The sequence below is a fragment of the Martes martes genome, assembly GCF_963455335.1.
Source record: "Martes martes genome assembly, chromosome: 5".
In the NCBI taxonomy this organism is placed as follows: Eukaryota; Metazoa; Chordata; class Mammalia; order Carnivora; family Mustelidae; genus Martes; species Martes martes.
In genome coordinates this window covers 42,214,860-42,237,697 of record NC_137892.1, presented here as the reverse complement: position 1 = coordinate 42,237,697, position 22,838 = coordinate 42,214,860, and the positions used below count along the sequence as shown (strand labels likewise).

Genomic DNA, 22,838 nt, shown 5'->3' with positions numbered 1-22,838 from the left:
TGATCAAAAAAGAGTGGTTTTCTTTTTATTTGCTAGGTGCTTACACTCTACCAATGGCTTGCCTTGACTGCAAATAAAAACCACTTAGAGAATTAAATGAACACCTGTCCCCAGGCTCCACCCCCAGAGAGTCTTGATTATGTGGCCTCAGGCTGAGTTGAGGCATCAGGATTTTTATTTTTATTTATTTTATTTTAAATTAATTTTTAATTAATTAATTACTTAATTTGTCAGTGAGAGAGAGTGCCGGTGCACAAGCAGGGGGAGTGGCAGGCAGAGAGAGAAGCAGGTTCTCTGCTGAGCAAGGACCTGACATGGTGACCTGGGGCTCCATCCCAGGACCCCCAGGATCATGACCTGAGGGGAAGGCGGATGCTTAACTGACTGAACCACCCTGGGGTTCCTAGACATCAGGATTTTTTTAAAGTTCCCCGTGTAACTTTAATGAGCAGTCAGGACTGAGAATCCCTATATCTAGCCAGTAAGACTGAAATGTATTTTTCTCCTCCGAATAAAGACATTGTATGAAATTAGAGGGACCAGTTCCCGGGGAATGTGGGATATATGAATCATAATTAGGCCCTCTAAGTGTCAACCACAGCCTGGGCAGGGAACACCTGTGGAGCCAAGGATTAGAAATGAATGATGCCCTTTGTACTGCAATGATAATACATTCTACTCTCTGGGAAGCTATTAAGATATTCCTCTTAAGAATTTTTTAAAAATGTATTTTAAAGAGTCACAAGTAAGAGGAGGTATTCAAGAAGGCGCTGTGTACTTAACCTGGCAGGGCTTTCTGCAAAATATTTTGGTATTTTATTTATGTATGAATCATGCAGTGAAAGAGGGGAGAATGGGAGTTTGCTAGAGAAACAAAAAGGACAAAGAGGTTTCACATTTGCATTACATCACGGAAGTTTGACTTGGCCTCACAATCTCTTACTGCACTTTTCAAATCTTGAGGTCTATTTGATGCATAAATTTCATAAAAATCTAGCCTCATTTAAATGATAATGTATGTCCTTAGAATGCCATTTCCAGCCTTGTTCTTCTGCACACCCCTGGAGCTGATCAGAGTGTTGTGATCCCTTTGTTTTCAAAGGAAACTTTGTGTTCACCTTCTCTCTACAGGGGTTAATAGAGGAAGACTAGAAAATAGTTCCATAGAGTTTCTGCCAGTTAATGGGGAAAATTGTTCCTCCTTCCTATATCATGATAGGTAATTGAATTAGTACTCCAGTAGGAAAGGGTTTGCTATTTCATACTCCTATAGTTTTTTCTTAACACCATGAAATTAAAGACATGCCAGCATAAAGCTGCATATTCCTGATCACTTTCAAATAAGCAATGCAGTATATTATTTCTTTTATGTGTTTTTATAGCACATGCTGTGCAAGATAATTGACTCCATGACAGATGTCTGTATTTCAGGGAAAAATTTATTTGTGAATGAACACACATATATTACTTTAACGTGGCTCTATTCATTACGTGGTCCACAAGGTGCTTTTTGATGACTTGTAAATTGAAATTAATATTTTCTCTTACCATTTGGTATATGCATAAGCAAACTTGATTGTTTGATATAACCAATTTGAAGCTTATTCTATTATTGAATGTAACCTTCTGTTCTCAATCAAGGCTGAGTGCCCTTAGATCCTACCTGAAGTGCTGCAGAACATGGAAGGATATAGTTTTCCTTCTTTTCAGTGAAGTGCATAGGCCTGCTCATTCCCCATTCATCCAGGGTAAGTTCTGTCCATTGGACCCATCTTTACAATGAAACGACTATCAGAAAGCTCTAAAAGAGTATAGGAAAGCTTCTCCATGGATCTCCCTTTACTCTGTCACTTCTGCTCAAAATGTCACTCTTTTCCAAGACAAACACTAGTAGGCTACGGCATCTGAAATCCCTAACACTTTTGTGTGAGGTGAATTGGCTTGGAAACCGGCAATATTAGGTGGATGAGGCTGCTGTGAAGGCAAATTGAAAATAAGGGAGGTTTATAGAGGAATGTCAATCTCCATCTACTTTGTAACAGTGCCTGAGACCAATTCTGCTTCCTGTAAATAAACTCTCCCATTCTTTTTAGCTATAAGAACTTCCCCAGGAAAAAACTGGACCCTTTATCCCCACCAGTTATGTGGACACGTTTCACCATGAGATTGTACCATTTATTTAAAATTAAAATACTAATACACATAGAGGGATTAACATTTTCAGAAAGGATTTAAGTTCAGTAAGTTTCCATTTCACAGATGATTTTTCTTTTAATGAGCAGACAAGGAGAAACTTCTTATTGGGCCAGGTGTCTTCTAGCTGCTTGAACTTTTCAATGGCTGAGCCTTTTGTGCGGTGGAAGAAATAAGGGAAGGAAAGGAGATTTCATTGTTAAATTTGAGGGAGCCTCTCTTCAGAGGTAAAATTGGAGCACGAGGGACTGCTTCTGTATTGACACTTCTAGAGTTTGGAGCCAGCCTCAGGTGAGGTGGAGCCCTGAGGTGAGGAAAGGAGTCTTCTCATCTACTAAGTGTGAATGGTTGGCTTCCCTCCATAATCACATGCTAAGCCTGTGTGTTCTGGGTGGCTGGACCGTACACAGACTGGAACGCCCTATGGCTGTAATGTCTGACTTCTGGGCTTGGTGGGGGCTTCCTCAGGCAGACAGGTTCTATGTCAGTGAAGGTGAAGCCGTGGCTGTGCCCACCAGGACCTCGAGAGTCTGAAAGGACGTTGCTGTCTGGTAATATCGAAAGCCTTGTCCCAGCCATTCTCCCACATTTTCTGGTAAAAATGTGGCCACTCACTGAACAGGAAAATCATCCTGACATAAAAATACACCAAATTTAACTTAAAAATAACAACCGTCACCATCTTAGGACCGTTGTCCCTCCCCACTTCCTTCTTCTCTCTTCAAAAGTGACTTCTTAATTTAAGGAAGGGTCCCAAGTACAAGCTTGTTTTAGTTAATAGCCCAGGCCAGGAAGGAGGGCTAAATGAGTTAAAGGATGCCTAAAGCAAAAGAACTGCCAGGCCAGCTGTAAACTGACCCCACTGTACTTTCTTGCATCTCCTCAATGACTATCCCTTTCCAGGATGAATTTCTCATCACTGGCCAACAGCTTGGGGTCACCAACCTTCCCAGGAAGTCAGGCTGGGAAGTGGGACTGTTGAAGGCATGCTCTAGGTCCTGAAGTTTATCGGTGACTCTTCACTGCTCTCTGGGAACTGTGGTGGGAAGTTCCAAATTTTCCAATCCATCCACTGCAAGCATTGGCGGTTTCCCAATGGTGAAACGGATTTTTCTGTCTGGGAGCTCCCCTCTCCTTGGAGGGCTTTGCCTCTCATTCATTACAGCATTTCTCCAGCATATTCACTCGGGTTCCACTTTCCTTCCTTGCTTCCTTTCCTACAATGGCCGCTTCTTCTTCATCTTCTTCATTGTTTCTTCTCCCAGCTTGCTCTTCTGCTCCCTAACCCCTCAGCCCCAAGACCCCCGGAAGTTCAGCTCTTTGAAGAAACCAGAGTCCTGTGCTAGGGATCCATGCTGTTAGCTGGGATGGGAGAGGTTAGGGGAAAGGAGGGTGGGATTTAGGGAGAAGAGAAGTGGCTGGCGCTGGGGAGAGAAAAAACCTAATGAACACACCCAAGTCACCTATAGTGGGGTACAGACAGTGGCAAACACTGCCCTCGAAGTAAACGCGTATCAATTTGTGTGTGGGATCAGTGGGATCTATACATCATGGGTATAGAACCTTCCAGCTGAAACTTCCCAGATTCCCGGCACTCCGTTTTCTCCTGCCTTGGGGTGAGGCATGGAGGGAATTGGCTCCTGAGTTCCATCCAGACATTTTAGGGGCGAAGTAGTCAGAGGATGCGCCCTGAGCGCGCTGCGGGCTTAAGAAGCTTTGGGCGCGGTGGAGGATGTGCAGACAGAGGTGAGAAGCTAGGCTAGGAGAAGGGGTCCCCCTCGGGCGGGGGTGCGGACAGGAAAGCACTGCGAAGACCTGAGCGAGGGAGCCTGGATGCAGTGACCGAGCTGGGGTGTGTATGTGAGTAGAAACTGTACCTTTTCCACAGGTTCAACCCCGGTGGCCTGTCTACCAGCTCCGTACACTCTCTTTGCGGGAGTTCCCAACCCCGGCCGAGCAGGGGGTGGGGAGCTGGGGTGGGGTCCTTAGTTCTCCCGGGGAAATGTCCTCCCAGCCCCGCGCTGGGCGGAGGGAGAGTCGGACATTTTCCTCGGCCTCTTTCCCGGCGGCCGGCGTGGCCACCTAGCAGGGCTGCTTTTAGGGACACGGGACTCGGGTGGAGCAAAAGGAGACTTTCAGGCCCAGCCTTCACCCCCTTGCCCAGGCTCCTGAGCGAGTTCCAGCTCTTGGTCCCCTCCTGCCCGCACGTGGGTCCACACACCCAGGACAAGCGATCCCCGCAGGGAAACCCCGGGAAGCTGCGCGCGACCCGGAGGAGACTCTGCGGGGACCTCGTTCCCAACCCCCGCGGCCCCCGCGCCCGAGGCGGGCAGGGGCGGAGCGCAGGCGGCCAGCGCCAGGCGGGCCCGGGGGCGGTCGGGAGCCGCGGAGCCGCCCCGGGGGAGGGACCGACTGCGAGCCGTGCCGGGAGGAGAGGGCGAGCGGCGGACCGGGCTGGGCCCCGCGCGCGCCTGGAGGAAGGAGCCCCCGCCGCGGCCGCCGCGTGCTCAGCCTGTCCCCGCCCAGGGAGCCGGAGCCTCTCAACTAACTCCGCCCGCCGCGCCCGCCGCTTCGCCGCCGGCAGGCTCCGGCTTCCGTCCCGGACTGTGCCCGCGGCCGCGCAGGTGGGTGCCGCCGCCGCCGCCACCGCCACTGCGGCGGGGCGGACAGGGCAAGGCTGGGGGTGGGAGCGCCGAGGGGGCTCGGGAAGTTGGGCAGATGCTGGGCCGGGGCGGGGACACTGCTCCCTCGGCTCCCTCCGCTTCCCGGCGCCCGAGGCGGTTGTTGATTTCCTCCCGGGCTGCGAGTCCCGGGGAACCCAGCACCTCGGCCGGGGGGCGTCGCCGGGACCGAGCCTTCCTCGTCCTCCCCTGGTCTCTCTCTGACCACCCCGCTCCGCCGCCACCGCGGCCTCGGCCGCCCCGGGAGGGGTCACCCAGCCCCTCCTGCCTCCTTCACCTCCGCACTTCTTGCGCCCTCGCCCTGTGGGCACACTGGCTCTTTCGCTCTTTCTGCCCCCAACTTGGGGAACTCTCGGAACCGGTGAGAAAGCCTCCTGGGTTCCCGGCTTGCCCCTGAGGACTAGTGAATGGGGGGTGGGGGAAGCTGGGGCCGCCGCGCAGGGAGAGGGGCTGGAGCTGGGGAGCGACCTGGGGTGCTCGAGTGTCCGCGGGGAAGTGCCGGGAAGCGCCGGGAATACGTTCCCTTCTCCCGGGTGCTGGCCCGGCTCTGCTCTCCTTCCTGCCGTTTTGCCGGCCGGAGAGTGTATGTGATACGCCCTCGAAGGGTGATCTCAGAGGCGGGATGGAGAGTATCCACCGCTTGGAGTTCAATCGGGATTTAAGTCTGGTTTCAGTCCTTTCGCTCTGTGTGTGGCCTTGGGACGCGACCCTTTGGGCACCGTATTCGCGTCTGCAAAAGGTGCGTCCGCCCTGCCCACTGCTGAGGGTCGTCGTGGAGGTTCGGTGGGATGACTTAGGGGTGTTCCTCGACTTTGAGCCACGTCTCCCGTCTCGGGGAGCTGCCCGATGGCAGGTCCTGTGTTCTAGTCCTCTGAGTCAGGACCTTCGGGCTGAGATGTAATTATGTTTCCAGGTGACTTGGGTTGGAGCTTTGTTGGGATAGAAGGCTCGCGTTTCCGGATCTGGTCATTAGTATTCAGAGTTGAAGTCGTGTCTAACCCATCGAACCGCAGAGTATCAAGCAAGCTATAGATCTTACATATTTCTGTGGTCATAGGAATTCAGATAGTGAAAGATCGTTATTGGCCCCGTTCTTTGGGTAAATAACAATTGTGTGTGCTTCCGATGTTTGCCAATCTTTATGAGCTCTTTTCCAATCCTAACTGAAATTTAAATTTGCTTCTAATTTTAACAATCCAGGAAATAGACCTTTATTTTAGTAAGTAAGTCCAGACATTTAGCTCGGACAAACGATACGTGCCCTAGCGTTGGCAAATTTTCAGTTTAAAATCGCAGGCACAAGAAGGATTGTTAGCACCATTCTAATTACAGTATGAAGAAAGCAAGTAAATGGCCTAAGAAAGTCAGCTTTAGACTTGGTATTAAATGGTTCCTGACTTAATAGACATTTCATGAGTTCCTCATGTGCTATGAGCTTTCAAAGATAAATACAGAATATATTCCTTGTCCTAAAGAGGCTTCCAATCTAAATGAGAGAATAATGTTTTTATTTCATATTTTTATATGGACATTAAATATATTCTCATGACTACATATGGCAAGTAGAACGAGGTCAAGAATACATTATTGAAGACCCATTAAGATCATTATTTGGTGAATCTACCTACTAGATTGGAATAAAAATTTTAGCTAAACAAGTGTTTTCTGAAATGAAATTTCAAATGCGGCTTCATCATTTGGAGCCATTTGGGAGCCATTCTTGGTAAAAAAAATTATGTGTTTTTAGAATGAAAACTCAGAGGAGCATCCATACACGTATGATTTGGTAATCAAATGTTAGAAGCTATAGAAATTTCAATTCTAATTCAGTTTTCTTCAGTGAAGAAGTCAATTTATGGTGCCCACATACATTTTTTTTTCTCAACTCTTTGAGAAAGGAAGTTATATTATAATGCCTAGAAGAAAGTACAGAGATTGAATGTAATATTTTTAATAAGTTGGAACTTGAACACTTCAAGCCTGATGGGCCTCTGATTAACTCTGGAAATTTGACTTAAACAGAAGATTCTTAGTGAGAGATTTTTTTTTGTTTAAACCATTTAAAAAATTTTGGCTTGGCACAAAGGATGGACAAGAATTCCATCTGGAAAAGACTCATGAGACTAGGCTGTATATATTTGGTGGGACATCAGTGGCATCTCTGACTCTTTTCTTGCTCCTAGGAAGAATGCATCCATCTGCTGGATATGTGTAGAATTTCTTAGGCTTTGCATACACTGTCCTGGGCTCTGCGAGGTCAGTTAGTAAGGCAAGCCAGGTTGAGGGGCATCCTGAGGTAAATGAAGTTAACTTTATGCTTGGCCTTTTTGCTTAGTACCTTTGTTTTTGTATATGTGAACTGAGATTAAGGATCCGTCACAGCCCTGGAAACTGTGTGGTTTGGTAAATAGTCATGAGTCTCAAGCCAGAAAGCTTCTTAGGTAAGAACTTCCCTTACCCTTTTAATTCCTTTAACCAGTAAAAGCTAGTTGTTAAAACTACATACAAACAGCTTTTTAAAAAAGGCTCTGAATAAAGTTGTTTTTTGGTGGTGTCATGTGCTCTCAAGTCTCCTGGGAGAAGTTTTGGTCCTCTTTATCGCCTTCAATTTACTGCACTCCTGTAGAGAATAAGACCTTCATTTCCCCAGGATTGGACAGCTAGTCCAGTTCAGATGGCCTGAATAAATAGTTTTGTGGGTTTTTTTTTTTTTTCCTTTACCCTGTGTAGTCTCTTATCATCTAGGGCATATTAAAAGTCTCACATTTGTAAATTGTATATGGTTAAAACTTTTGGATTTGGGTTCTGATAGGCCTGGATTTGAATCTGGCCCAGGTGTTTAGTAGTCATGTAACAGTGGGTAAATTACTTAACCTCCCAAGTCCTTAGTTTCCTCATCTCGAAAATGGGAATGATGGAGTTATCTAGTTCAGAAGACCATTATAAGTTTTAAGTGAGGACAAGCTTAGCACATTGCCTTTTATTTAGCGCATACCTACTACACTACTACTACTACTCAAGTAGTTATTTAGTTTCTTGGCGGCAGGGGATGACATTTCCAGGGTCCAATTTTTAAAAATAAAAACAAACAAACAAACAAAACTATATACATCACTCCCCCAATACTTCGAATTAGCCATTCCTCAGCTAATGTTTGTTTAATTTATTGAGTCAACAATGTTTATTGAACTTCCATGTGTTGGACCTTTTCCTAGGCACTGGCATACAAAATAGTCATAGTTACTCTCTTATGACCTTAAAAAACTGGGAAGGGATCCAGACTTTTAAACAGAAAATTATAATCTCATGTCATTCATGCCATGATAGAGGTAATGCAGAGAACCACAGAAGATGGGATGGTGGGGAGCCTGGGTTGGTGGGTATCCTACAGTGCATCCCCTCATTGTAACTAGGGTCGGTGGTGGTCAGGGAAAACTTCCCATGAATACAGTAAGATCTGAAGAATGAGTGATAGCAACTGCAGAAGTTGGGGACTGAGGAATGTTCCAGACCAAGGGGAGCAGAGCTTGATACATTATAATGGAAGTCAGGTAGTTATTGTAAAAGAATTAACAAATGAGAGCAGGAATGAGAGGTGTGGAACATGGAAAATCCAGGCTTTGTTTTATTTTTTATTTTATTTTAAAGATTTTCTTTATTTATTTGACAGAGAGAGGGAGAGATCACAAGTAGGCAGAGCAGCAGGGGGGCGGGGTTAGGGGGGGTGGGGAGCAGGCTCCCTGCTGAGCAGAGAGAGCCCGATGTGGGCTTGATCCCAGGACCGAGACCAGGACCTGAGCCAAAGACAGGGGCTTTAACACACTGAGCGCCCCAGGCGCCCCCCAGGCTTTGTTTTTGTTTTTGTTTTTGTTTTTTATTTTTTTATTATTTTTTTTTAAATATTTATTTATTTGACAGAGAGAGAGCAGGAACACAAGCAGAGGAATGGGAGAGGGCGAGGGGGGCTTCCCGCTGAGCAGAGAGCCCGATGCGGGGGCCCGATCCCAGGACCCTGGGATCATGACCTGAGCTGAAGGCAGACAGTTAACGACTGAGCCACCCAGGTGCCCCTTGTTTTTGTTTTTTAAAGATTTTATTTATTTATTTGACAGACAGAGATTACAAGTAGACAGAGAGAAGAAGGGAAGCAGGCTCCCCGCTGAGCAGAGAGCCAGATGCGGGGCTTGATTCCAGGACCCTGGACCTGGGCCTAAGGCAGAGGCTTTAACCCACTGAGCGCCCCAGGCGCCCCCCAGGCTTTGTTTTAAAGGGAACAGTGATACTCAGTTCCAGCCAAATGTTGTCAGGTTAGGATGCAGGCCCTGTATTGCCAGATGTCCTGGTTTTTAAAGGAAAGCTTACTGTCTAATGTAAGAGATTTGGGTATTCTGAACTCGGGGCTTCCCTTCTGTAATGCAAATCATTAAGCCTATGGGTATCACTTACCTGTTTGCATCGTACTATGGGAGCTAGGTTTCAAAGAACGGATACTCCTACTACTGCTAGTTCTGTGAGTAGTGTAGCCCCTTGTCCAGACTTAGATATCTCAGGTCTTCTCCCAGCATCCATGAAACTGTGGCGTGCTTTTTTGTTAGCTCGCAAGCAGGGCAAAATCTGAGATCCTTTACAGTTCTTTAACTCCACTAGCTACATTGTTTACTTTTTAATTTTAATTAATTAAAATAAAAAATGTTAATTCCTCAGTCACACTAGCCACATTTTAAGTGTTTAATAGCCATATGTGGGTAGTGGCTACCGTTGTGGGAAGAACAGATAGAGAACATTTCCATTGGTGCAGAAAGTTCTATCAGGTGTTGCTTCAGGTTTGTGTGTGTGTGTTCCTGGGTGAGTAGAGGCAAGAAGCTGTTGATTTTGACGGCATAAAAATGATACTTATATTATGTTAGGTTCATAAGAGTTCCTTTACGTAAAGGGACTATTTCAGTTTGGATGATCAATCAAGTATTTACTTCAGGCGTCTCGGGAAAATTAAAGAAAGTTATCTGCAGTGTCGCTTTGGAGACTGGACAGACTAGGGCCATGTGGCAATAGAAATTCTACGTTTATGTGGCCTGTCTTAATACCACATGAAGATTAGGATCTGTGCCCAAAGGAGCTTGAACTTCAGAACGCTGTCTTCAGCTTCATCCACTAGCCATGTTTAACATGGAAAGACAAGAGCTGCTCATTTGCAGGGAGGTTCTGGAGCACAGCCAGTCCCCCAGCACCCCGAGTGCCTGCTGCAACCCAGCTGTGCTGCCTGAGCTCACAGAAAGGGCGGAGGACAGGAACAAGATTTCTCAGCGGTTCAGGGAATTTAAGAGGAACAGCTTTGAGAAAAGAGGGAGCTAGACTCCAAAAGGAAAAAAAAAGTAGTACTTTACAGTGCAAGTGCAACTTTAAAGGACACAGCCGTGGTGGGGGAGGGTGGGAGGGCTGGGGGAAAAAGCCAGGAAACAACGAAAACAGCAGATGCCCTTCTCTGTCTATGGGGGAGGTTCATTTTGAGGAGGTCATGGACCACAAGTACTGGGAAGTGAAAGCACAACCTTATTTCTCTCATTCTTTCTGTCATTCTGTGGGCCCAGCCAACAGCAGCTGCAGCCCCAAAGAACAGTGCTTTTTACCTGCCCGAGAATGCAGTTGACTGCTAGCCATGTAGGGACAACGTGAGCAAAACAAAGGATGGTGGTAGAAATCTTTTTTTTTTTTTTGAAGATTTTATTTTTATTTATTTGACAGACAAAGATCACAAGTATGCAGAGAGGTAGGCAGAGAGAAAGGGGGAAGCAGACTCCCTGCTGAGCAGAGAGCCTGATGCAGGGTTCCATGATCCCAGGACCCTGAGATCATGACCTGAGCCAAAGGCAGAGGCTTAACCCACTGAGCCACTCAGGTACCCCTGGTGGTAGTTCTTAAAAGAACCGCATTACTACCTGCTTTGTCCCTGGGTCAAAATACCCTATGAAACCTTTCCGATATTGGGAATTTCACCTACCTGTGCCAGAAGAAATGTACTTTAAAATATCAAATATTTCTAATGTAATATGATTATACTTACACGGAGGCTAATTCAAATTTTTATAAGACCTTTAATTTAGAATGTTTTAAGAATTCAATGTATTATTTGCAAGTGCTTACATACATAACCCAGAATGTGCTATTAGAACTCTTTTGAAGAAAACTTTTATAAAGAGACATGTTAATTTTGAAGTAGCATGATACTTGGATGATTGTTAGCATGTAACTGGAAGTCTTCTGTATGGTTTAAAGAAAATTTGTGTAGGCTAGACATATACCTCTTGTTTATGCTACTAGTTACATCGACAAACCTTATTTTCACAGATAGTTTTCAAATTTTATAAAGTGAACTTTGGGAGAGCTGGGTCATTTGCTCTTAGGGTTTGTACCAATGTAGTCTCCTGCATAAAATTTCCCACGTGGTGAGACTTTACTCAGTTTGGTGTTTCAGTGTTACTTTGCTAAATGTCTTTTTTTTTTTTTTTTAATTGAGGATTTTGAAATCTTAATTCTGTAGGGATGGAATGGTTGGTTATCCTCCCTGCATTCTCCCTGCCCCTCCTTGCCTCAATCTGGTACTGTCAGTTTTTTAGCATGCTTTCATTTTCCCCTTTCTGTTTTGTTTGCCGCACTTCTTACCCACGCTCCAGGCTTGCATTTCCTTGTGCCTCCATTCTCTTCATCTAAGCAGCAGGAAATTGGAAATAATCATCGTCTGTTGTATTTCTGAAGATCGGAATTCTCACCAGTTTCATGCTGCCCTTTCTCAGGCAGGGTGTGGTACATCGTCTTTGGAAAACTGGCTCCAGTAAAACTGTGTAGTTGAAACTGCTGTGCCCTACTCAGAAACAAACGGAGGAGATTTGCCGTTTATAGCATGAGTCACTGATGGGTTCAAATGAAAGGAGATGATACTAGGTTGCTTTTCATGCACGTCCGCGTTACATCTTATTTTGAAAGAAGGCTGAAATAACGAAAAATAAACTAATAAGCTCTTCCTTTCCCTCAGAGAATTTAGAATTATATGGATTCTAGCTTTAGGTGATTAAAACAACCAACAGTTGAGGGTTACAAATTCAGCCTTGTCCTTTAACCCTGGTTTTCCTGTGGTATTCAAAAAATTTTAGTGTGTATAGTTCCCGAAGTCATACATGAGTGACTTTAATCAGGAGCAAAAGTGGGTTCTTTCTATTATATGCCATTTCCTCCATGGCCCTTGCCTCACTTAGCTATTACTGTATGCCTAATCGACCACAGTAAAATGTCTTTAAAACATTTTCCAGGGGACTAAGGACTTTTTGGGAGAATTTTTATAGAAGAAAATGCCAAGAAGAAGGAAAGTTTGAATAGTTTCTTTGCAGAGGCAAATGTTTCCAGAGAGACCAATGAGTCAAGGAGTCCTTTATAGGATATGTAGATGTAACCTTTCACCTAGTTACCGGCATTACCTAAGTCGTAACTATGCAGTTTTAGCAAATTGTTTGAACTGGCTCTTGACTAGTTCCTTAATGAAAGGGACTCTCCTGGTCCCATTCTTTTCTAGTCCATAGGCGGTGCTGTTTCAGAGTTTGCATTGCCCTAGGCTTCCCCTGGTTCCTTCTGTTTAAATGGCAGCTTATCATATTGTAGATTTCCTCCAGTATCTTTTACTTCCGCTCTTCTTCAGTATTTGTGGAAAATTTTTAATAGGTGTCTCTGATACTGGCTTCTAGCTCCTTGGTTCTTAGCAAGGTGTCTTCTTTCACTTACTCAACAAATACTTATTCAGTGCCAGCCATGTACCAAGCATTGTTCTTGACCCTAGAGATTTGATAGTGCACGAGATATTCATGCTCTGTGCTATCATGGAGCGAAGAGTCCAAGATGAAGACGGTCATTGATTTTTAACAACCCACAACAACTAATAATTATGTAATTACAAATAGAGGTAGATGCTCTGAATAGAGCAGCACAGTTTCGTGGGCTTGTGTAATAGGAACTCGAGGAAGTGACGCCTGTCTGATACCTGAAGCATGAGGTGGAGAATTTGAGAGAGGGTGGGGGTAAGAGTGGTCCAGACTGCAGAGGGCAGTATGTGCAGATGCCCTGTGACAGGAGGGAACAGAGTGAAATCGAGCAATGGAGGAAAATCAAGGGGCCAGTGGAACAAGATGAGACTGCACACCTAGGCTGAAGCCAGTCCATATAGGGTCTTACTGGCCACATTAAGAATTTGGTCTTTATCTTAAGAACCATGGAGAATGCATTAAGTAGGGGCTAGTGACTCCATGAGATTTGTGTTTTGATAAAATCATCCATGGGGGAATGAATTGGAGGAGGACACAGGGTGGCCGTGAGAAGTTGGGTGGTTCCTGCCTTAATCTAAGTAGAAACAATGGTGTGTCCCAGGCCTGTGGTGTATACTGGTAGTGAAGTGGCAGGGAGGAAGGATTAAAAAAGTGTTTTAGAGGATATCATCAACTTTATTTGGGAATAAGATTTTTTATTCATTCAACAAATATTTAGTGAGTCCCTACCTTACGCTAAGATTTGTGCCGGCTCTGGGAATGCAAATGTGAATGAGACATGCACGATTCCTGTACTTGTGGAGTTTATGTATTAATGAGAGTAATGGCTAATCAGTAAGTAAAATAAATACAATTTCAGGTAATAATAAGTCTTATAAAGAATAATGGGACACGCCTGGGTGGCTCAGGGAGCGCCTGGATGGCTCAGTAGGTTAAAGCCTCTGTCTTCAACGTGGGTCGTGATCCCGAGGTCCTGGGATTGAGCCCCTAATCAGGCTCTCTGCTCAGCAGGGAGCCTGCTTCCCTTCCTCTCTCTGCCTGCCTCTCTGCCTACTTGTGATCTCTGTCTGTCAAATAAATAAATAAAATCTTAAAAAAAAAGAAGAAGAAGAAGAATGAAGCCATGTAAGGAAATGGAGAATGAGTGGGGATTGTCTTCTTTTTTTTTTTTTTTTTTTTTTTTTAAATATTTTATTTATTTATTTGACAGAGAGAGATCACAGCAGACAGAGAGGCAGAGAGAGAAGCAGGCTCTCTGCTGAGCAGAGAGCCCGATGCGGGACTCGATCCCAGGACTCTGAGATCATGACCTGAGCCGAAGGCAGCGGCTTAACCCACTGAGCCACCCAGGCGCCCCGGGGATTGTCTTCTTATACAGAGTGATTAAGAAAGAACTTTCTGAAGAGGTAACATTTGAACAAAGACCCAAATGAAGTAAGAGAGCTAACTGTGCAAAAATCCTCTACCAACTGGAGGGAACAACAAGAATAAGGTCTCAAGGCTGGACCAAGAACCCTTGCACCCTCACAGAATACCAAGAAGGCCGGTTTGTCTAGAAATATGGAAGGGAGGGAAGAAAGGCAGCTGTCAAGGATGTTGTGCTAGAAACCGAAACTGGAAACATCTGGATAGATTCATTATATTCTCTTTAGTCACGGCCATTTTTTTCAAAGTCGTACACTGTACCAATCACAATCCCAGATTGCTTTGCCGCTAAACTGTTGTTCAGAATGCTGGTGGGACAGCTGCCTTTATCACATCACACCCTGGCTGAAAGCCAGACAGTAGTAACTGCTTGTCCATCATGTCCATGATAACCCTTGGATTGGCTCCATGGAAGGGTCCTTTCTCTCTTTAACTGCATTTTCCATTACAACGCACTCCAGACTTCTCCAATTAGCCAGTTGAACGGCTTTCTCCAGTGTAGGTAGGCTGTACAGGTAATTTATGTTTGTTCTCCTCGGTGTTACATCTCTTCACTGTGGCCCTTCTTTCCTTTTGTTGGTCTGTTTCCATCTCTTCCTTCAAGGCCAGGTTCACAAGTCAGCAGTTACCTTTTCTACCATTTTTTTCCTGATGTACTCCATGTTTCCTGGATCACTGAGCCCCTCAGCCTACCCGGTCTGAATGATCCTGTGTTTTCCTTTCTTCCTCGAGTCTTTGGAAGAGGCACGACTTTAATGGGCTACTGTTACTCCAAGTTAAAATATTTGTGATTTGTTCTTTCATCCTAGAAAAGATTGGGCACCAATACTAGCTCTGCCATGTGCATACGTGACTTTGACCAAAACATTCAACCCCGTGTGGTTCAGGTTCCTTGTCAGTTAAGATGACGATCATAAGCCTCCCTAAATCATTCACAGTGTGGTTGTGAGGAGTAAATGAAGTAAGACACATGAAGTGTTTTAAATAAATGCGTCCTTATTTTAAATATTTTAGATGGGTTGTATTTCGTTTCATCATCTCAATCGCAGGTTTTTCACACCAGTTCCCACTGTGGAATCTCCTGGGCTACAAGAGATGTGTGAGGTTTCTTGAGCTTCTAGCCACACTACTAAGCTTGGGACAACTCAGGTCAGTCTATGGCCTGTGTAATAGTTTCCTGGGACTGCTGTAACAAAATACCATAAACTGGGGGGCTTAGAACAACAGAAATACATTGTCTCATGGTTCTGGAGGCTCTGAGATCAGTGTATTGGCAGCGTTGATTCCCTCTGAGGGCTGTGAGAGAGCACCTGTCCCATGACTCTGTTTTAAAATCTGGTAACCACTGGTGTTTCTTTGCTTACGGGTGGAATTCTCTTTGTGACTTTACGTCCCCATTCCTGTGTGTCACTGTGTCCAAGTTTCCCCTTTTCATAAGGACACAATCATTGGGTTACAGCTCACCCTAATGTCCTAATCTTAACCTGATTACTTGCAGAGATCCTATTTCCAAATAAAATAACATCCACAGGTACTAGAAGTTAAGAGTTGAACCATCTTTTGGGGGGATGAAGTTCAGTTCATGTCAGCATGATTCAATACACATCGAGAAATGGCAATCACAAACATGAATTTCTAGAATGACTCATAGAGGACGTGGGTTAGGTCTGTAAGAGCTGATCTTCTGTAGGACAGAGAGCAAAATCAATGAAGTACCTGGTGAAAGTTACATGTGAAATTCTGGTTGTACATATATACTTAACTTTAGAATTCTTGCAAGTCCTGTTAATTTCCAATTAGTATAAATCAGGACAGAAAGGGCCAGATGAAAGAAGGAACAAAAGAACCCAGTCACTTTTCTTTTTAATAGTACATTCTTTTTCTTTTAATAGTACATTCAGATATTATACTGATGTGAATGGAAAAAATATATAATTCTTATACTTGTTCATTTAATCTTTATGTGGACTCTTTTTGTGTGTGAAAAGTTTTATTGTTTCAGGGTTTTTTTTTGTTTTTATTTTTTGTTTTTTGTTTTTTGGACCCAGCATGCTTCCTTTGACTTTCTGGAAGACTACACGTGGTCCTGTGACACAGACTAACCACTCTGTGCTTAATGCCCAGAAGGGTCTGTGGTTTTTATCTTATTAGATGCGTCAGCCTTGGTTGATTAAAAACTCACTCTTCTCTTATACTTAAAAATCTCATATATTTGTTTTTCTCACCAGTTTCTCTTTTTGTTTGCTTTTATTTATTTATTTATTTATTTATTTATTTATTTATTTGACAGTACAGAGAAGAGTTTGATACATTTCTACCTGTTGATGTTGGAGAATACCTAAGTGTTACTCTTGTCGAATTTTATCAGATTTGGCATTAATGTGTTCCGTTTTATGTGTTAACCTTCATTTGGCCTTTTCTGGTGTTCAGGTTTGTTTTAGGGACATGAAGGGATGGTACATGAAGCTGGTATGGTAGTATTTTCCTGTGTACCTGGCTGACCAGTTTAAAAGTCTAACCATTTTTTATTTTCTAATAGTCTAACATGTAGATCACATCCATGAAGACTCTTAGAGGAAGCCATTCAGACTTAGTGAAAAGAAATTGAATACTTGACCTTTACCTACAAAAGTGGCTGTTTTTCAGTCAACCAGAAGAGCTTTCTTAGCAAAGCTTTTACATTCCAAATAATTACGTGATAGAGAAAGGTTTTAATTGTTGCACTTTAATCAATTTGTCTTTACTATTATTGCTGCATTAAGATTTTCACTAAAGGAAAAGCAACCATTGGTTATTTCTGATTATAGTTTTCTGTTTAGAGCAGTGTGTGGCACACAATCAAAATCACTGACATCCTTGTCTCATTTAATGAATTCTTTACATTTGAAAACAGTTTTTTGTTTGTTTTGAGGTGGTTAAGCGGATGGACTTGAGAGTCACAATGCCTTATGTTCAGACCCCAGGTCTGACATTCCCCAGACGTGTGACTTCAGACAAATAACTTCTCTTATCTCTGCCTCAGTTTCCTCATTTCTGAAATGAAATAATAACAACAATAATAATAACAACAGTGATTCACAAGTAGCCCTTGTGATTTTGATTGTGTGCCACACACTGCTCTAAACACGTCACATATTTTTAACATATTTAATTCTCATAGCAACCTTATGAGATGGGGTCATTATTATCTCCAATGACAAATAAGGAAAATGAAGGACACAGAGGTCAACATGATTTGTCCAAGGTTACATAGCTATTAAGTGGTAAGGCCAGTATTTGAGTCCAGGGATCCTGGCTTGGCGGCCTGCGTCCCTGTGGAACCAACGGGATGTTCCTGCACTCACTTAGTGTGGAGTCCAGCAAGCTGCGGGCTCTGATCTCCTCTCACCGCTCCTGCTCTTGCCCCCAACACCTCTGCTATCCGTGCTGCCCACTCGGATTTGTACCTGACTTCATTTCAGTAATAATCGTTCTCCCAAACACTCGACAGACCCAGAAAAATGGCTTCAGTGGTGGGTCTCTCAGTTATTTTTATTTTTTCCTTTTTTGGTTATTTTCAAGGCATTCATTCTCGAAATGGTTTGTATTTGTTTTTAAACCTAATATTTTAACATGTCCATATAATAAAAGCTTTTTTTTTTTTTTTTTTTTTAAATGGTGGAGCCATTTGAAGATTGAGGGCTATGCGGGAAAAAGAAAAAAAAAAGCCACAGGGTTTTGTTTAAGCCTTGGGAGTTATAAACTCTCGATAGCCGTTTTAGATTCTCTTCAAAGAAGTTAGGCCTGTAGCCATTTAAAACCTTTATATTTCAGTATAATGTATACTTGATTCGGCGGGGGCGAGGGGAAGATCTGAGGGTCATTGGGAACTAAATCTTGTAATAACCTTTTTTTCCTCCCCATTTCTAAAAACTATTCTGTTATAATCATTTAGGATGCCTTTTATTTTCTTAAGTAATCTCTACCTTCAATGTGGAGCTCAGACTTAGGACTCCGAGATCAAGAGTCGCATGCTCTCCTGACTGACCCAGCCAGGTGCCCCCAGGATGCCTATAAATGAAAATAAAACCCATTTACTGGTTTGGAATAAAATTGAAGATCTTTGTTATTAGTGGTATATTCTAAGCAGGGGAAACACAGAAAATGGTAAGAAAGTAGTTTTATTTTTTAGGGGTGCCTCAGTGGTACAGTGGGTTAAGCCTCTGCCTTCGGCTCAGGTCATGATCTCAGGGTCCTGGGATCGAGCCCCGCATCGGGCTCACTGCTCAGTGGGGACCCTGCTTCCCACCCCCTCCACCCCCCACCGCCTGCCTCTCTGCCTACTTGTGATCTCTCGCTCTGTCAAATAAATAAAAATAAAATCTTAAAAAAAAAAAGTAGTTTTATTTTTCAAAGTATAACCCTTTCTGGAGTTTAAGCTCATCAATTTTGCAATGTTAACCAAGGCTTTTTTTAAATCTGTATGAAAAACTTGGTGGTGACAATGATTTTGGCTCCTTCCCACAAGCACTGTGTACTTAGGCCTAGTGGCTTAGTCTATAGTTTTCAACTGCAGGAACACAAAGGAAGGAAAGACGGGGGTGGGGGGGGTGGGGGGGGTGAACCCTGGAGAGCCCCAGCAAGAAGAGGAAATTGATGTTTACACTGCTGTTGGCTAGAATCTCGAAGCCTTTCAAAAATAAAGTTGCACTGTATGTCCCAAATTTTGTAGAAAGCAGACTAAAGCCAACTGGAAAATAGCATTCAGGGAAGGTTTATGACCCGAGTGGCTCGGAAGCCCCTTCGGAGGCCTTCGCTCACTGGAAGGTCTGTGGCTGGGTTTCAAAGAAGAAATGTTTATGCGTTCTCATTCTGGTAAACTATGGACATAAGTATCATAATAATAGCTCCCATTTACGGGGGGTAGTGTTTGTATAAGGGAGAAGAAAACCAGCTTCCTGGCGTTAAACATTTTGATCAGGTCTTGGCCCAGCCTTTTACCAGCTACGTGACCTTGGACAAAACAGACCTGTCAGGGTCTCCCTCAGCCTTATTGTCTTTAAAACAGAGACGTGCTGGTGCCTATTACGTAGAGTGTAGTGGTTGTAATTATTCTTTGAGGTGATGCATATAAAATGTTATGTGCCTATAAAATGCATACAAAATGTCTGGCACGTGGTTAACTGCTTAGTAAATATTACCTATTATTATTATTATTATTATTATTTTGTATAAGTTGCCTAGTGTACCTCTCATGCTTTCTTTCTATAACCTTGTAGTTCAAACCATTATCCCTACTTAAAGGACGAGAAAACAGATGAGAAGCTCACAAAGGTGAACTGTTTTGTTTTGAATATGAAGTCACGTGAAAACGGTCTTTCTTTTGCCGTCCTTTTTCATCCTGATGGTCTGCTCTGCTGTTGCCCATCAATATGTGAGAGAGAGCAGAAGGGGATTGCGATGGTTGTTTTCTCAAAATTGTGTGCTAGGTTGACTGTGGAATTTACAAGGGACAGCACAAACTTGTGAAATATAAAGGCCTCTTTCAAAGGAAAACATCTTTACTTCCTGTTCGACTTAATTATGTTTGTCATAATAAATATATCCCAGCATGGAAGAAATGTCTTAGCTTGCAGCATTTATACAGTTATAAAATAAAGCAAATTTATAAATTAAGTGCCAACAAACTCCAAATCCAATAAAATTCAAGGGATGACCTTAATTTATGTGACAGATGTGTTATTCTGCTGAAAGTAAACTGTCAGTTTTGGGTTTATCCATACTCAAGATGGATTTTATGTTTAATCTAGGTCTACCTTTTGATTTCGTACTATTAATGTATCATAAACCTTTGAATATCTGCAGTTTCATGTGCCCCAGCTCAAAAAATGATGTCTTTAAAAAGAATGTTTAAAATGAATGTTTTATGATTTGGTAGCAATGTCAAGGTGTTATTTGACAGTTCGGATTAATAGGACGTCAGGAATACCAGTTTTCATGGGTGTTACTTGACAAACCTGAAAAGCTGTTTTCTTCCCTTCAGAGTCAGTGTCTAAGTGTAGCCTTCACCCTAGTCCTGGCCCTGAGGTCAGGCATGGAGTCAGACTTCCTGGGTTCACATTGCTTCAGCGGTGTTTTTTTTTTTTACATAGAAGTTGAGGTGGATTTTACATTTCTTTGTGATAAACTAAAATTGCCAGGTCAGCTACTATGAAGATTTACGTATTTTGCTTTGTATTGTACTTGATTGCCATTTACAGTGACAGCGTGGAAGAGAGCCCCCAGTTCACCGTATCAGAAGACAACAGATGCTTTCTGTGAAGGGCCGAATGAGGTCATGTCCTAGGCTCTGCAGGCCACGTGCAGACTGTTGCAACTGCTTAGCTCTGCTGTTATTTGTGGACATTGACATGAAACTTCATATAATTTTCACGTCACAGAATTTTTACACGTTACAGAATGTTTTCCCCCAACTATGGAAAAATGGAAAAAACCACTCATTCATTGTTAGTGCACGGACCATTCAAAAATGGGCGGGAGGACATCTGACTTGAGAGCCTACTTTGTCCAGGCCTGCGCTAGATGACATTTGGTAGAGTAAAAAGCTATCTCTTTTTTTTTTTTTTTCTTTTATTTATGGAGGCTGTAGAGTATGGTGATTAACACAGCAGCGTGGAACTGAGACTACTTGTTCTTGGAATATGATCTTCTTGTTGACTCAGTTTCCTCATCTGAAAATAGGGGAATTTTTTTCTTTGTCCCTAGTTGCAGGAGATGAAATAGGAAACGAGGCATGTAACATGCAACAGAGTAGATAGTCTGTAGCTTTTAGCTCTTGTTATTTCTTTAATTACTGTTGAGATCAGTTTTTCTTGTGCTTATTGGCCAGTTTAATGTTTTGTTTGTTCTTTTATGATTTCTACAGTTGTATTTATTATTTTTTATATTTTGATACAATAATTTATTTATATATTAAGTTTATCAACCCACTGTCAGATAGTTAGTGAATTAATTTGTTTGTTTGCCTTCTGATTTTATAGTGTTTTTTTTTTTATGATTTTATTTATTTATTTGACAGAAAGAGACAGTAACCAAGGGAATACAAGAAGGGGAGAAGGAGAGGGAGAAGCAGGCTTCCTGCCTAGCAGGGAGCCCCATGTGGGGCCCAACCCCTGGACCTTGGGATCATGACCTGACCCGAAGGCAGACACCCAACAACTGAACCACCCAGGTGCCCTACTGTAGCAGTGGGTTTTTTAAAAAACAATGTGATCTTCAGTTTTATGTATTTCAGTTTTTGGAGAAATTATTTCAATTATTTCAGTTATTGAAGATAAATTCAAGAAGCTTATCTTCTCCATTTTTATTTTTATAAAAATATTCTCACACTAAGGTCAGTAATATTTACTTATATTTTTATTCTGGTTGTTTTGTAATTTCCCATCTTAACTATTTAATTCTGGAATTAAATTTTTGTATGTCATGATATAAACATCTAAATGAATTTTTTAAAAGATTTTATTTATTTATTTGATAGACAGAGATGACAAGTAGGCAGAGAGGCAGGCAGAGAGGAGGAAGCAGGCTCCCTGCTGAGCAGAGAGCCCAATTCGGGGCTCGATCCCAGGACCCTAAGATCACGACCCGAGCTGAAGGCAGAGGCTTTAACCCACTGAGCCACCCAGGCGCCCCTCTAAATGAATTTTTTAATATAGATTTTTATGAGTTAGTTCCACATCATTAATTGAGTAGTTCTTTCCTTCCTACTCACCTCGAGTGCCATTTTTAAAAAAGATTTTATTTATTTATTTGACAAGAGATCACAAGTAGGCAGAGAGGCAGGCAGAGAGAGAGAGGAAGGGAAGCAGGCTCCCCCCAATGTGGGGCTCCATCCCAGGACCCTGAGATCATGACTGGAGCCAAAGGCAGAGGCATAACCCACTGAGCCACCCAGGTGCCCCTCAGGTGCCATTTTTATCAGACTCTAGGTAATTTGGTTCAATGGAATTGGGGCTCAGAAACATTTTTTAGGAGCACCTGGCTGGCTCACTTGGTAGAGCACGTAACTCTTGATCTTGGGGTTGTGACTTTGAGCTCCCTGTTGGGAGCAGAGTTTACTTAAAAATAAAGTCTTTAAAAAGATTTGTTTTTAGGGGCACCTGGGTGGCTCAGTGGGTTAAAGCCTCTGCCTTCAGCTCAGATCATGATCCCAGGGTCCTGGGATCAAGCCCCGCATTGGGCTCTCTGCTCAGCAGGAAGCCTGCTTCCTCCTCTCTCTCTGCCTGTCTCTCTGCCTACTTGTGATCTCTGTCAAATAAATAAATAAAATCTTTAAAAAAAAAAAGATTTGTTTTTAAACAAGGCTATCAATATGGCACTGTTCTCTGGTCTTCAGTATTAGTAATTTGGTGCAGTACAAAGCATTTTATATTACTGTAAGAATTTTTATCTACCTTTTAATTGTGGCAAAAAACACAGCACAAAGCTTATCACCTTAACCATTTTTAAGTGCATAGTTTAGTAGTGTTAAGTATATTCATATGCTGTGTAACAGATCTCCAGAACTTTTTCATCTTACAAAACAGAAACTCTGTACCCATTAGACAACAACTTTTCACTTCCTCCTCTTCTTGCTCTACCATTCTACTTTATGTTTCTATGAATTTGACACTTTAACTAACTCATATAAGTGGAATCACACTGTATTTATCTTTTTGTGATTGACTTGTTTAACTTAGCATAATATCTTGTC

General features: G+C 43.0%; 1 protein-coding gene across 8 annotated transcripts in view; it reads left to right on the top strand.

Moving 5' to 3' along the window:
- Positions 1 to 4,594: 4,594 nt before the first annotated feature.
- PAM (peptidylglycine alpha-amidating monooxygenase) overlaps positions 4,595 to 22,838 on the top strand; it is a 273,139-nt gene continuing 254,895 nt past the window's right edge. For 3 of the 8 annotated variants that reach the window (XM_080803745.1, XM_080803741.1, XM_080803740.1), the window contains exon 1: positions 4,610 to 4,817. The gene's annotated coding sequence lies outside the window, so the exon portion shown is untranslated. Of the gene's footprint in view, positions 4,818 to 22,838 lie in introns of all 8 variants that reach the window. The other 5 variants (XM_080803739.1, XM_080803744.1, XM_080803743.1 and 2 more) reach the window with 4 other exon arrangements.